This window comes from Pteronotus mesoamericanus, unplaced genomic scaffold (assembly GCF_021234165.1).
Source record: "Pteronotus mesoamericanus isolate MK-2021 breed Mesoamerican mustached bat unplaced genomic scaffold, CSHL_Meso_final scaffold_118, whole genome shotgun sequence".
NCBI classification, from domain to species: Eukaryota; Metazoa; Chordata; class Mammalia; order Chiroptera; family Mormoopidae; genus Pteronotus; species Pteronotus mesoamericanus.
Window position 1 is genome coordinate 2,503,433 of NW_026555301.1, and position 15,722 is coordinate 2,519,154.

The 15,722-nt window shown below is 38.6% G+C and overlaps 1 protein-coding gene across 2 annotated transcripts in view; it reads right to left on the reverse strand.

Annotated features, from left to right (window-relative positions):
- The window catches only part of RAB43 (RAB43, member RAS oncogene family), a 73,153-nt gene that overhangs the window by 56,349 nt on the left and 1,082 nt on the right, over window positions 1-15,722 (reverse strand). The gene's annotated exons all lie outside the window — the stretch shown is intronic.

Genomic DNA, 15,722 nt, shown 5'->3' on the forward strand with positions numbered 1-15,722 from the left:
GAGATAAGAGAAGAAATCAAAAAATTTCTGGAAACCCATGAAAATGAACAAACAACAGTCCAAAACCTATGGGACACAGCAAAGGCGGTCCTGAGAGGGAAGTTCAGAGCAATACAGGCTTACCTAAAAAAGATAGAAACATTTCAAATAAAAGACCTAACACTACAACTTCAAGAACTGGAGAAACAACAACAAATAAATCCCAGAGCAAGGAGAAGGAAGGAAATTGTCAAGATTAGAGCAGAACTGAATGACACAGAGACCAAAAGAACAATTCAGAGGATCAACCAATCCAGAAGCTGGTTCTTTGAAAAGATAAATAAAATTGACAAGCCTTTAAGCAGACTCATCAAGACAAAAAGGGAGAGGACCCAAATTAATAATATCAGAAATGAAAGAGGAGAAATAACAACGGATACCATAGAAATTCAAATGATCATCAGAAACTATTATGAACAATTATATGCCAAGAAATTTGAAAATCTTGATGAAATGGACAAATTTTTAGAAAAGTATAATCTTCCAACACTGAAGGAGGAAGAAACAGAAAGCTTGAAGAGACCGATAACAGCTGGAGACACTGAAGCAGTAATCAAGAAACTCCCAACACACAAAAGCCCAGGGCCCGACTGTTTCCCAGGAGAATTTTACAAAACATTTAAGGAAGAGCTAACCCCTGTGCTTCTCAGACTATTCCAAAAACTCCAAGAGGAGGGAAGACTCCCAGACTCTTTCTATGAGGCCAGCATTACCCTGATCCCAAAACCAGATAAAGACATAACCAAGAAAGAAAACTACAGGCCAATTTCACTGATGAACATAGAAGCTAAAATCCTCAACAAAATTTTGGCAAACCGCATCCAGCAATACATTCAAAAGATTATCCACCACGATCAAGTGGGATTCATCCCAGGCATGCAGGGATGGTTCAATATACGCAAATCAGTAAACGAGATACATCACATAAATAAAAGACAAAAACCACATGATCATCTCGATAGATGCAGAAAAAGCATTCGATAAGGTACAGCACCCATTTATGATCAAAACACTCAGCAAAATGGGAGTAAATGGGGCATTCCTCAACGTAATAAAGGCCATATATGAAAAATCTCCAGCCAACATCATACTCAACGGGCAAAAACTGAAAGCTTTCCCACTAAGATGGGGAACACGACAAGGATGTCCGCTCTCACCGTTTCTTTTCATCATCCTATTGGAAGTCCTAGCCACAGTGGTCAGACAAGAGAAAGAGATAAAAGGCATTCAAATATGAAAGGAGGAAGTAAAGCTATCATTGTTTGCAGATGACATGATAGTGTACATAGAGAAACCCTGTAGACTCTACCAAAAAAACTCCTCAGCCTAATAAGTGAATTTGGCAAAAGAGCAGGATACAAAGTCAACATTCAGAAATCACAGGCATTTTTTGTACACCAGCAATGCAATAGAAGAAGAAGAAATCAGGAAAAAAATACCATTCAATAAAGCAAGAAGAAAAATAAAGTACCTAAGCATAAATTTAACCAAAGACATAAAAGACCTGTACGCAGAAAACTATACAACATTGAGGAAAGAAATTAAGGAAGACACAAATAAATGGATGCATATACCGTGCTCATGGATTGGAAGAATTAACATCATCAAAATGTTCATACTACCCAAAGCAATTTATAGATTCAATGCAATCCCTATTAAGATATCAATGACGTATTTCACAGAAATAGAGAGAGATTTCGAAAATTTATATGGAACCATAAACGACCCTGAATAGCCACAGCAATTTTGAGAAAGAAAAACAAAGTAGGAGGGATCACAATACCGGACATCAAACTCTACTACAAAGCCACTATACTCAAAACAATCTGGTACTGGCACAAGAACAGACCCATAGACCAGTGGAACACAATAGAAAGCCCAGAAATAAGCCCAGGTCTCTATGGGCATCTAATATTTGACAGAGGGGGCAGAAGCATAAAATGGAGCAATAATAGCCTCTTCAACAAATGGTGTTGGGAGAGCTGGACGGCTACATGCAAAAAATTGAAATTGGATCATCAACTGACACCATACACAAAAATAAACTCAAGATGGATAAAAGACTTAAATAGAAGTTGCAACACCATCAAAGTCCTAGAGGAGAACATTGGCAGGAAACTGTCAAATATCCCACGCAGCAATTTTTTCACTGATATGTCTCCTAAAGCAAGGGACATAAAGGAAAGAATAAACAAGTGGAACCTCATCAAAATAATAAGCTTCTGCACGGCAAAAGAAAACGTCAGCAAAATGAAAAGGGAGCCAACCATATGGGAAAATATATTTGCTAATGATACATCAGATAGAGGTTTCTTCTCCAAAATATAAAGAACTCAGTCGACTCCACTCCAAGAAGACAAACGATCCAATCAAAAAATGGGCCAAGGACCTGGGCAGACGCTTTTCCAAGGAGGAGATACAGAGGGCCCAGAGGCATTTGAAAGGATGCTCAGCATCACTAGCCATCAGAGAAATGCAGATCAAAACCACCATGAGGTACCACCTTACACTGGTCAGAATGGCCATCAGAAACAGATCAACAAACAACAGGTGCTGGCGAGGTTGTGGAGAAAAGGAAACCCTAGTCCACTGTTGGTGGGAATGCAGACTGGTGCAGCCACGGTGGAAAGCAGTGTGGAATTTCCTCAAAAAGCTGAAAATGGAACTGCCTTTTGATCCAGTGATTCCCCTGCTGGGACTATACCTTAAGAATACCAAAACGCCAATACAAAAGAACCTATGTACCCCAATGTTCATAGCAGCACAATTTACAATAGCCAAGTGTTGGAAGCAACCTAAATGCCCATTAGTAGATGATTGGATCAAAAAATTATGGTAGAAAAAAGAAATTATGGTACATATACACAATGGAATACTATGCAGCAGAAAGAAAAAATGAACTACTATACCCTTCGCAATAGCATGGATGGAACTGGAGAGCATTATGCTATGTGAAATAAGCCAGGGAGTGAAAGACAAATACTATATGACCTCACCTATAAGTGGAACCTAACCAACAATACAAAGATGCAAGGAAAATAAGTCCAGCAACACTGAAAGGAAAAGAAACCAACAGAGACAAGAGGGAAGGAGGGAGGAGGCGTGGGGAAAAGGAAAGGAAGGGGAAAGTCAAGGAACATATAGCAAGGACTCATGGACAAAACCAAAGGGAAAGAGCTGAGGCAGGGAAGGAGGGATGGGGCAAGGGAAAGTGTTCGGGGGGTAGGCAGAGACAAATGTATTTGAAAAAATTTTTAAAAAATAAAAAAAAGTGATTTCGATTGAAATAAATAAATAAATACATAGGGTAGCTGAATGGATAAGAAAACATGAACCATGTATATGCTGTCTACAAAAGATCGGGTTCAGAACAAAAGATTTACAGAAGCTGAAAATGAAAGGATACAAAAACATTTTCCATAAAAATAGAGATGCAATGAAATCTAGGATAGCAATACTTTTATCTGAATATTTTATATATTGAAAATAGACTTCAAAACAAAGACTATAATACGAGTCAAAATGGTCATTACATAACACTTAAAGGGTCAGTCCAACAAGAGATTACAACCATTTTATAGTTAGGAGCTCCTAATTATATAAAGAAAACCTTGAAAAACTCTAAGAAGGAGATTGATATCAATACAGTTATTGTAGCTGATCTTAATACCCTACTGTCAACAATCGACAGATCTTCCAGACAAAAAAATCAACAAGAATATAGCAGCTTAAAAGAACACACTAGATCAAATTGATTTAATTGATATTTACAGAACATTTCATCCCCAAGAAGTAGAATATACATTCTTCTCAAATGTACATGGAGCAGTCTCAAAGATATACCACATGGTAGGACACAAAATAAGACTTAAACAAATTCAAGAAAACTGAAGACATATCAAGTGCTTTCTTGGATCACAGTGACTGGAAACTAGAAATCAACCTCAAGGAACAAATTCAAAAACATTTGAATACATGGAGGCTAAATAACATGTTATTAAATAATGAGAGGGTTAACAATGAGATCAAGTTAGAAATAAAAAATGTCCTGGAAACAAACGAAAATGAATACAAAACCTAAAACCTATGTGACACAGCAAAAGCAGTACTGAGAGTTAGGTTGATAGCATTACATGCCTACCTAAGGAAGATGGAAAAAATCTCAAACAGCCTTCCCTAACACCTAAAAGAACTACAAAAACAACATAGAAAAAGCCCAGTGCAAGTGAAAGGAAGGAAATAATCAAGATCAGAGCAGAAATAAATGACATAGAGACTAAAAATAGCAATTCAAAAGATCAGTGAATTCAGGAGTTTGTTCAGTGAAAAACAAACAAAACTGACAAACCTTTAACCAGACTCATCAAGAAAAGAAAAGAGGACTGAAATGAATAAAATTAGAAATGAAAGAGAAGTAACAACTGATACTACAGAAATACAAAGCATTATAAGAAATTACTATGAGAGTTCTCATCAAGATGGAGGTGTAGGTACAAATACTTTGCTTCCTCACACAATCAAAAGAAGGATAACAACAAATTTTAAAATGGAAAACAACCAGAACTCCAGAAAATCAAACTGCATGGAAGTCCAACAACCAAGGAGTTAAAGAAACATTCATTCATACCAGTAGGAGGGGCAAAGATGGGCACCAGGGTAGAGAAGACACCCAGTCAAGCGGTGCACCGTGTAGATGTGACGGGGGCTAGCTGACCAGGGGTCTCACATTACCGCTTGGATAAGCCAGAAGGAACAACTAGGGAGCAAGACAGATCACGAAACCCAGGGCTTCAGCACAGGAAACTAAAGACTCAAATCCTCTGGCTGTAAAAATCTGTGGGGGTTGCAGCAGTGGGAAAAACACTCAGTCTCACAGGGGAGTCCACTGGAAAGGCCCACAGGGTCCTAAGACAGGCACAAACCCACCCACTTGGGAATCAGCAGCTGAAAGGGCAAAATCCACTTGTAGGAAGCGAGAGAAGTGATGGAAAGTAGAGCAAGAGCCAAAGAAGCAGTATTGTTGCCTGTCTGACCCCTTTCCCACAGACAGCGCTACAATGCAAAGAGGTTTGTCCCACCATGGTGAATACTTAAGTCTCCGCCCCTTACAACATAACAGGTGCAATGAGACAAAGAAATATGGCCCAAATGAAAGAACAGATCAAAACTCCAGAAAAAGAACTAAGTGGTAAAGAAACAGGCAACCTATGAGATGCACAGTTCAAATCACTGGTGATCAGGATGCTCACAGAAACGACTGAGTTCGGTCACAAAATGAAGGAAGAAATGAAGGCTATACAAAGTGAAATAAAGGAAAATATAAAAGGAATCAACAGTAAAGGGAAAGAAACTGGGACTCAAATCGATGATTTAGAACAAAAGGAAGAGGTAAACATCTAACTGAAACAGAATGAAGAAACCAGAATTCAAAAAAATGAGGAGAGGCTTAGGAACATCCAAGACTTTAAACACTCCAACATCCTAATGATGCCTAAGAGTGCCAGAAGGAGAAGAGGAAGAATAAGAAATTGAAAACTGCCCTGACTGGTGTGGCTCAGTGGACTGAGTGCCAACCTGCGAACCAAAGGGTTGCTGGTTCCATTCCCAGTGTAGGGTACATGCCGGGGTTGTAGGTCAGGTGCACAGTTGGAGGTGCATGAGAGGCAACCACACATTAATGTTTCTCCCTCTCTTTCTCCCTCCCTCCCCCTCTCTAAAAATAAATAAAATCTTTAAAAGAAATTGAAAAATTATTGGAAAATATAATGAAGGAAAACTTCTCTAATCTGGAGAAGGAAATAGACTTCCAGGAAATCCAGGAAGCTCAGAGAGTCCCAAAGAAATTGGACCCAAGGAGGAACACACCAAGATACATCATAATTAAATTACCCGAGATTAAAGATAAGGAGAGAATCTTAAAAGCAGCAAGAAAAAAAGGAGACAGGTCTGTACAAAGGAGTTCCCATAAGACTATCAGCTGATTTCTTAAAAGAAACCTTTCAGGCAAGAAGATGCTAGAAAGAAGTAGTCAAAGTCATGAAAGACAAAGACCTATGTCCAAGATTACTCTATCCAGCAAAGCTATCATTTAGACTGGAAGGGCAGATAAAGTGCTTCTCAGAGAAGGTAAAGTTAAAGGAGTTCATCATTACCAAGCCCCTATTATATTAAATGTTAAAGGGACTTACCTAAGAAAAAGAAGATCAAAACCATGAACAGTAAGACGACAACAAACTCACAACTATCAATAACTGAACCTAAAAATCAAAAACAAAAACTAAGCAAACATCTAGAACCGGAACAGAATCACAGATATGGAGATCGCATGGAGGGTTATCAGTGGGGAGGGGAAGGGGGAGAATTGGGAAAAAGGTATAGGGAATAAAAAGTATAATCGGTAGGCACAAAATAGACAGGGAGAAATTAAGAATAGTTTAGGAAAGGGAGAAGCCAAAGACCTTATATGTACAACCCATGGACATGAACCAAAGGGGTGGGGGGGTATGCTGGAGGGAAAGTGCAGTGTGGATGGGGATGAAGGGCAGAAAAAAGCTGGGGTAACTGTAATAGCATAATCAATAAAATATACTTTAAAAAAGAAAAAAAAGAAATTGCTATGAATAACTATATGCCAAGAACTGGACAACTGGGACGAAATGGATAAATTTCTATAAACATGCAATCTTCCAAAATGGAATCAGGAAGAAGCAGAAAACCTCAACAGACTAATAACAGCTAGTGAAATCAAAGCACTAATCAAAAAACTCCCAGCACATAAAAGCTCTGGACCAAATGGCTTCATATGTGAACTCTATCAAACATTTAAGAACTAACACCTGCCCTTCTCAAACTTGAATTCCAAAAAATTCAAGAAGGGACACTCCCAAACTCTTTTTACAAGTCCAGTATTATCCTAATTGCAAAAACAGATAAATGCACAACAAAGAAAGAAAATTAAAGGCCAATATCTCTGATGAACACTGAAATTAAATCCTCAACAAAATATTAGCAAACTGGACACAGAAATACATTAAAAAGATCACACACCAAGATCAGATGGGATTTTTTCCAGGGATGCAAGGATGGTACAATATCCACAAATCAAAATGTGATACATCACATAAACAAAATGAAAGACAAAAAACACATAATAGAGGGAGCATATCTCAACATAATAAAGGCCATAAATGAAAAACCTACTGTCAGGAACAAGACAGGAGTGTCCACTTTCACCACTCTTATTCAATGTAGCACTGGAAGTCCTAGCCACAGTGATCAGACAAGAAGAAATAAAAGGCATCAAAATTGGAAAAGAGGAAGTAAAACTGTCATTATTTACAGATGACATGATATTTTACATAGAAAATCCTATAGGCTCCATCAAAAAACTACTCTACCAAATAAATGAATTTGGCAAAGTAGCAGGATACAAAGTCACATTCAGAAATTAATGGTATTTTTATACATCAATAATGAACTATCAGAAACAGTAAATGGGATTCCTCTAATCCCATTTAATATTGCTAAATAAAAAAATAAATAATAAAGTACTAGGTATACATTTTACCAAAGAGGTAAAAAAACTGTACTCAGAAAACAATACAACCTTGAAGAAAGAAACTGAGGAAGACACAAACAAATGGCAGCCTATACCATGTTCACGGATTGGAAGAATTAAAATTATGAAAATATCCATGCTACCCAAAGCGATCTATAGATTCAAAATAATCCCTGTTAAAATACCAATGACATGTTTCACGGATACAGAACAAACATTTCAAAAATTTATATAGAACCAAAAACGACCCTGAATAGCCTCAGTGATTTTCAGAAAGAAGAACAAAGTAGGAGGGACCACAATACCTGATGTCAAATCAAACTGTATTACAAGGCCACTATAATCAAAACAGTCTGGTACTGGCAAAAGAACAACCACATAGATCAATGGAACAGAATAGAGCCAGAAGTAAACCCAGGTCTCTACATTCAATTAATATTTGACAAAGGGCACAGGAGCATAAAATGGAGTAAAAATAACCTCTTCAGTAAATGGTGTTGGGAGATTTGGGCAGGTATATACAAAATAATGAAACTAGACCACCAACCTACAAGTATACATCAGAATAAATGCAAGGTGGATAAAAGACTTAAATGTAAGCCAGGACACCATAAAAGTCCTAGAGGAAAACATAGGCAGTAAAATTTCAATATCCTATGTAGCAATATTTTCACTGATATATCTCCTAGGGCAAGGGAAGTAAAGGAAAGAAAAAGCAAATGATACTACATCAAATTAAAAAGCTTCTGTGCAGCTAAAGAAAACATCATCAAAATCAAAGGGAACCAACCATATGGGAAAATATATCTGCCAATGATACCTTGACCAAGAGTTTGATCTCAAAAATACATAAAGAACCCATATGGCTCAACATCAGGAAGACAAACAATCCAATTAAAAAACAGGCAAAGGATGCCCTGGCTGGTGTGGCTCAGTGGACTGAGGGCCGGCCTGCAAACCAAAGTGTTGCGGGTTCGATTCCCAGTACAGGGCACATGCCTAGGATGCAGGTCTGGTCCCCGGTAGGGGGCGCACAAGAGGCAACCATACACTGATGTTTCTCTCCCTTTCTCCCTTCCCCTCTCTAAAAATAAATAAATAAAATCTTTAAAATTATAAGAATAATATTTTTAAAATTAGGCAAAGTACCTGAACAGACACCTCTCCAAGGAGGACATACAGAGGGCCCATAGACACATGAAAACATGGCAAAAATCACTAGCCATTAGAGAGATGCAAATTAAAACCACAATTACATATCACCTCACACTGGTCAGAATGACCACCATTAACAAATCAACAAACAACAAGTGACTGTGGATAAAAGAGAACCCTAGTACAGTGCCAGCTGGAATGCAGAGTGGTGCCGCCACTGTGGGAAACAGTATGGAATTTCCTCAGAAAACTAAAAATGGAACTGCCTTTTGATCCAGCGATTCCACTGCTGGGATAATACCTTAAGGATCCTGAAACACCAACTGAAAAGAACCTATGCACCCCCATGTACATAGAAGCATTATTTATAATAGTCAACTGCTGGAAATAAGTGCCCATGGGTAAACAAGTGGATCAAAAAACTGGTACTTCCACACAATGGAGTACTATGCAGCAGAAAGAAAGAAAGAAGTCCTACCTTTCACAACAGCATAGATGGAAGTGGTGAGTATTATGCCAAGTGATATAAGCCAGGAGGTGAAAGACAAATACTATATGATCTCACCTGTAAGACGAACCTGATGAACAAAATGAACAAATGAACAAAATGGAACCAGAGGTACGGAAACAAGGAAGAGACTGACAGTGACCAGAGGGGAGGGGGGAGAGGGAGGAGGGAGAAAGAAGAAGGAAGGTCTAGTCAAAGAACATTTATAAAGGACTCAAGGACATAGACAACAGGGTCAGTATTGAATGTGGGTGTAGGTGTGGACAGGGCAGTGGAGAGCAACAGGGGAAAAATTGAAACAACTGTAATAGAACAACAGTAAAATAAAATTTTAAAAAACTATGTCATTTTTAAACACCAATAATGAACTATCAGAAACAGAAACTAAGAAAACAATCCCATTTACTATTGCAATAAAAATAAATAAATAAACAATAAAGTACCTAGGAATAAATTTAACCAAGGAGATAAAAGATCTGTACTCAGAAAACTATAGGACACTGTAGAAAGAAATCGAGGAAGATACAAATAAATGGCAGCATATACCATGTTCATAGACTAGAATAATTAACATCATTAAAATGTCCATACCTCCCAAAGCAATCTATAGATTCAACACAATTCCTATTAAGATACCAATGGCATATGTCACAGATCTAGAACAAGTATTCCAAAAATTTATATGGAACCAAAATAGATTGTGAAGAGTCACCAATCTTGAGAGAGAAGAACACAAATTTGGAGGAATCACAATACCTGATATTAAACTATACTAGAAGGCCACTATGATCAAAACAGTCTGGTATTGGCATAAGAACAGACACACTGATCAATGGAACAGAATAGAGAGTACAGAAATAAACCCAGGTATCTATGGCTAATTAATATTTGACAAAGGAGGCAAGAGGGTACAATGGAGTAAAGACAGCCTCTTAAATAAATGGTGGTTGGGGAACAAAACTGGTACAAGCCAAAAAAAAAAGAAAGAAAGAAAGAAACTAGACCGCCATGTTTCACCATACACCAGAATAAACCAAAATGGATAAAAGATTTAAATATAAATTGTGATACCACAAAAATCCCCTACGGTAAGGGAAATGAAGGAAAAAAATAAACAAATGGGACTACAACAAATTAAAAACCTTTTGCACAACTAAAGAAACCATCATGAAAATGAAAAGACAGCCAACCATATGAGAAAAGATATTTGCCAATGATACCTTGGACAAGGGTTTAATTTCCAAGATATATAAAGAACTTACATGACTCAATACCAGAAAGACAAATAAGCCAATTAAAAAATGGGCAATGAACCTGAATAGACCCCTCTCCAAGGAGGACATACAGGTGGCCCACAGACATATGAAAAAATACTGAACATCACTAGCCATCAGAGAGATGCAAATTAAAACCACAATGAAGTATCACCTCACATCTGACAAAGTGGACATCAATAAATCAACAAACAAGTGCTGGCAGGGATGTGGAGAAAAGGAAACCCTAGCGCACTGTTGGAGGGAACGTTGTCTGATACAGCCATTGTGTAAAACAGTATAGAATTTCCTCAAAAAACTAAAAATGGAACTGCTTTTTGACCCAGAGATACCACTGCTAGGAATATACTCAAAGATTCCAATTTGTGCTTTGAAAACACTGAATTTATGCACCCCATGTTCATGGTAGCACTACTTACAATAGCCAATATTTGGAAACCTAAATCCCCGTCAGTATATGAGCAGATAAAAAAACTGTGGTATATTTAGACAATGGAATACTATCCAGCAGAAAGGAAGGAGGAACTTCTACCTTTTGCCACAGCATGGATGGAAATGGAGACTATTATGCTAAGTGAAATAAGCGAGTTGGTGAAAAACAAATATCATATCTCACTTATAAGGGGAACCTAATGAACAAAATAAACTAATGAGTAAAACGGAACCACAGGCACAGAATCATAGAACCGACTGACAACTCTAAGTGGGGAAAGGGAAGGTGGAGACTGAATGAAAGAAGGTGAAGGTTTCGTCAAAACACATATATGAAGGATCCATGGACATGGACAATGATGAAGGAACTGATTATGGAAGTGGAGGAAGGGCTGAGTGGCGATGGGTGAAGGGTGAAAAAGTGGGACAACTATAATAGTGTAAGCAATAAAATACATTAAAAAAAGGAAATTATCTAAGTGTGAATGGACCTAGAGAGTATTATCCTTAGTGAAGTAAATCAGACAAAAACAAACACCATACAATTTCACTTATATGTGGAATCTAAAGAACAAAATAAATGAACAAATGAAATAGAAACAGACTCATAGAAACAGAGTACAGACTGGTGGTTGCGAGAGAGGAGAGGGGTTGGGGGACTGACTGGGTCAAATAGGTGAAAGGAATTAAGAAGTACAAATTGGTACTTACAAAATAAAATAGTAACAGGGATATGAAGTACAGCATAAGAAATATAATCAATAATGTTGTAGTAACTATGTATGCAGCCAGGCAGGTACTGGAAATACTGAGTGAGTGGAACACTTTGTAAAATATATGCCTGTCTAACCGCTATGCTGTACACCTGAAACTAATACAAAATAATATTGAATATAACTGAAAAATAAAATTTAAATTAAAAAAAGAAATAATTTTTAAAATGTAGGGAAGGAAATGGTAACAATAGCAATAAAATAATTCCTTATATTTTGTGATTCCTTGGTTTTATTTACAACAGCACTTTCAGGATAGATAAGAAATGGGTTAACACTGATTGCCTCTTTCTTTTCAATATCCTTCTTTTGGTTATTAAAGACTTTATTTATTTATTTTTAGAGCAGAAGAGAGGAGGAGAGAGGGAGAGAAACATCAATTGTTTGCCTCTCACATGCCTGCAACCCAGGCACTGCCCTCACTGGGAATCGAACCAGTGACCTTTCCAGTTTGTGGGATGATGCCCAACCCACTGAGCCACACCAGTCAGGGCTGACTGCCTCTAAGTAGAGGGCATTGAGTGGCTTCGAGAACAAATGTGGAAAGGAGTACTGCATGCCATTTCACATCTTGAAAACTTTGAAATTCTGAACCATGTATATGATGTCTATTCAAAATACATAAAGAGAATTTTAAACTATTTTTAAGCATGTCCATAGTTTCCCTACAACTCATCAGTCCCATTTCACAAATGAGGAAGTCTGGAGCTTCAAAAAGAGAAAAGAAACTAGCCACTGTTATAGCACGATTAGACATAAAACCCAGACCTTCAGACTCCTAATCCAGTGTTCTCTTTCACAGACTCCACAATGTGAAAGACTAGCAGCATCCAGGCTCCCTCTCGAGGCTTTTTTTGCCCTCTGTATAGCGAGGACAAAAGGATTCCACACGGGATAGGGTACAGGAACCAATCACCACATACAGAGCTTTACTAACCAGCACAGCAGGTTATGTGAGCTATTTGAAACTGGCCAGATGTTCTGTTAGCTGAACATCTGTTTACCATAAAATTCTTTGGGGTCTCAATCCTTACAGTTGAAATCTGTAAAATACCCAAGTCCATTCTTCTCTCACAGTGCGGTGGCCACAACTACACTTTTCTTAGATTCATTAACTTGCAAGATCTCAGAGTCATCCTTCTGAGTCCATCCGGGACTCAGAAGAATGGTCAAGTGTAAAAAAAGCACTGAGCTCAGAAGCCAGGCTGACTGGGTTCAAATCCTGGTTTTGTCATTGACTTGCATGCAACCTTGGGCATGTTGGTCACATTACTTATTTGGGCCTCAGTTTCCTCTCTATAAATAAAAATCAATTAGAAGACATGTATTGAACAGCATTGACACTGTTGTAGGTATAGGAATTCACTGATAATGCAAAGCAGCTGAACCTCTGTGCTTTTAATGAACTGAAATTGTATAGAGGAAGACCAACAAACAAAGTAATTTTAAGTCTTGGTACATGCTATGAACTTACCCTTGAATTTATCGAATACTGGGAAAGAGGGTCTGGGAGGCCACAGAAGTCCTCTCTGAGGAGGTGGTATTCTTAGTGGAAACCAAATGACGAAGCAGTAGCCCCAAGCAGATGCCCTTGGGACAGAGTATGGACAGCCAGGGGGCAAATACAAAGGGCCTGAGGCAAGCATGAATGAAGGACAGAAAAGGCTAGTGAAACTGCAGAGTACTGAGTGAGGGACACAGGGAGAAAGCTGAAGTTGGCAAGACAGACAGGGTCCATTTCTTCAAGTAAGGAGTTTGGATGTTATTCAGGTTGCAAAAGGAAGTGACTACAGGAATGAAGGGTTTTAATTATATCTGTGATGTTTCAAACTTTTTATTTTTTGGCAGCAGAACTCTTTAGTCAAATAAAAACAAGTAGAACCTCAATATAAAACTAAGTAAAAGTAATATTGTTTTGGCTGCATGAGAAGCTAGTGGCTCTTCTGAATATGTGGTCTCTTGGCCTTCCCCCTACACCCCACCATATCCCCAAGCACTAGAGCTCAGAGGAACTGGAAAAACACTAGGTGATCTATTTCTAAGTTTCCTTAATCTCTAACAAAAGCCAGCATTACAGGGAAAGGAAGCTTAGGAAGTCATATTGGATGCTTCTTGGACCCTGGACAGACCCTGAAAAGGTTTTAATGGTTTTAAACTAAATCTGTGGACATGTTTCTGCAGAAACAATAATAAAATCTGGCTTATCAATGGTTCCAGGAAAAATCACATTGCTCAAACTATAGTGACAGAAAACAGGCCAGTAGTTGCCAGGGGCTAAGGTGAAGGGAGGACAATAACACAAAAGGATACTAGGGAACTTTCTGGGTTGATGGAAGTATTCTATACCTTGATTGTGGTGGTGGTTACAGGTCTATATACATTTGTCAGAGTTCACAGAGCTGTACACCTAAAAATGGGTAAGATTTACTGTATGTAAGTTAAACCTCATAGCTATATATATATTTTCTTTAATTGCATTGCTGGAAGACACACAGAGCTATTTTATGGATGAGAAGAGTCTCTGAGAGAGAAAAAATGACTTGCTCCTGATGAGCCAATAAAGCCCAGAAATCCTGACTTAGAGAGGTCCCTCACCCACTGCTGCTCAGTTTTAATTCTGAGCCTCTTCAGTGCACTGGGCTTAAGGTTTCTCTGACTGCAAAATGAGGAGGTAAATAACTGCCAAAGGCTTTCCCACTCCAAACAATCATATTCCAAGGAGGAGGGGAAAGGCCTCAATGCTTTGGAGTCAGAAAAGACGGAAGAAAAATTCCCACCTCTGTTGCTCACTAGCTATGCGACCTGGTGCAAGCCTATCCCATATGAGAAGGGGTTAATAATAACACATCCATAAAATAGCTGGCACACAACAGACTCTCAAGAAGAGCAATGATTATAACTATTAAAGGTTTTACCATCCCTCCACTGTTCTTCCATTTCCAGTCCTACCCAGCTGCTTCCTAAGAACAATCTGGAGGTGACCATAAAGAAAAGAAATAACGAACTGCCTGCTCTGTATTGCATAACCTATCCTTGGGTACATAGTACACCCTGGGCTTCAAAGGGGCACAGGTTGTTATCTCACCAAGTAAACAGAAACACCCTGCCCCTTCCCTGACCACTGTCAGAATGGGCCACGACAAACACTGGAGTGGGAGCAGGCTGACAGCTTGCAAGAATGCCACTTGCTGATTATGCCTATATTTTTACATTCCACTTTCCCTGTGGCTTCTGACATCATCACAAAGCACAAATTCACCCATGGATGTATTCCACCCATCCCACAACCCTTCCTTGGCAATGTGTTCTAAAAAGGGTGGTCCCAAATAATGACTCAGTGCTGCTTGCCACGCCTTGCTCTTTTTTTTTTTCCTTATCCTAAGGAGACCAAAAACACACAGAAACCCAAAAAACTATTTAAAAAAAAAACCCTTCAGGTAGGTGGTTTCTGCTTTCACCGTCTCATCTACTCTTGATGCACTGTGGCCATGTAAAGACCATTGGCTTACTTTCTGCTCATGAAGGAGCAGGAGGATGGCAACACAGAAATTATCCAACTTTTGCAGGAACAAAGAGCTAAGTATCCCAGCCAAAGGCAACTATGAGCAGGCTAGAGCAGGCCAGGGAGGCAAAGCCCCACAGCATCAGGGCTCAACAACTCCAATCGCCCTGGCTCAACTTATTGAAAACAGAGAGACAACACTTGCCTTGTACTGCCCCTGCCCAGTGCTCTTAAGAGTTGCCCTGGAGATCCAGTGAACTCAAAACCATGAAAAAACGAAAAGGATTTCTGTACAATACAGTTAAGCTTCTGAACAAAAAAAAACAATGTTGTGTGCTGGTGTTAGTCTCTGTTAGAGGGCTGACATCCAGGTTAAGAAATTCTAATTCATTAATCACAAATATTATTTATCAAACCATTGCTAGAACACTGTGGCAACTACATCCTGCCGTTTCTATTCGCAGCCACTGCCAAAGACTGG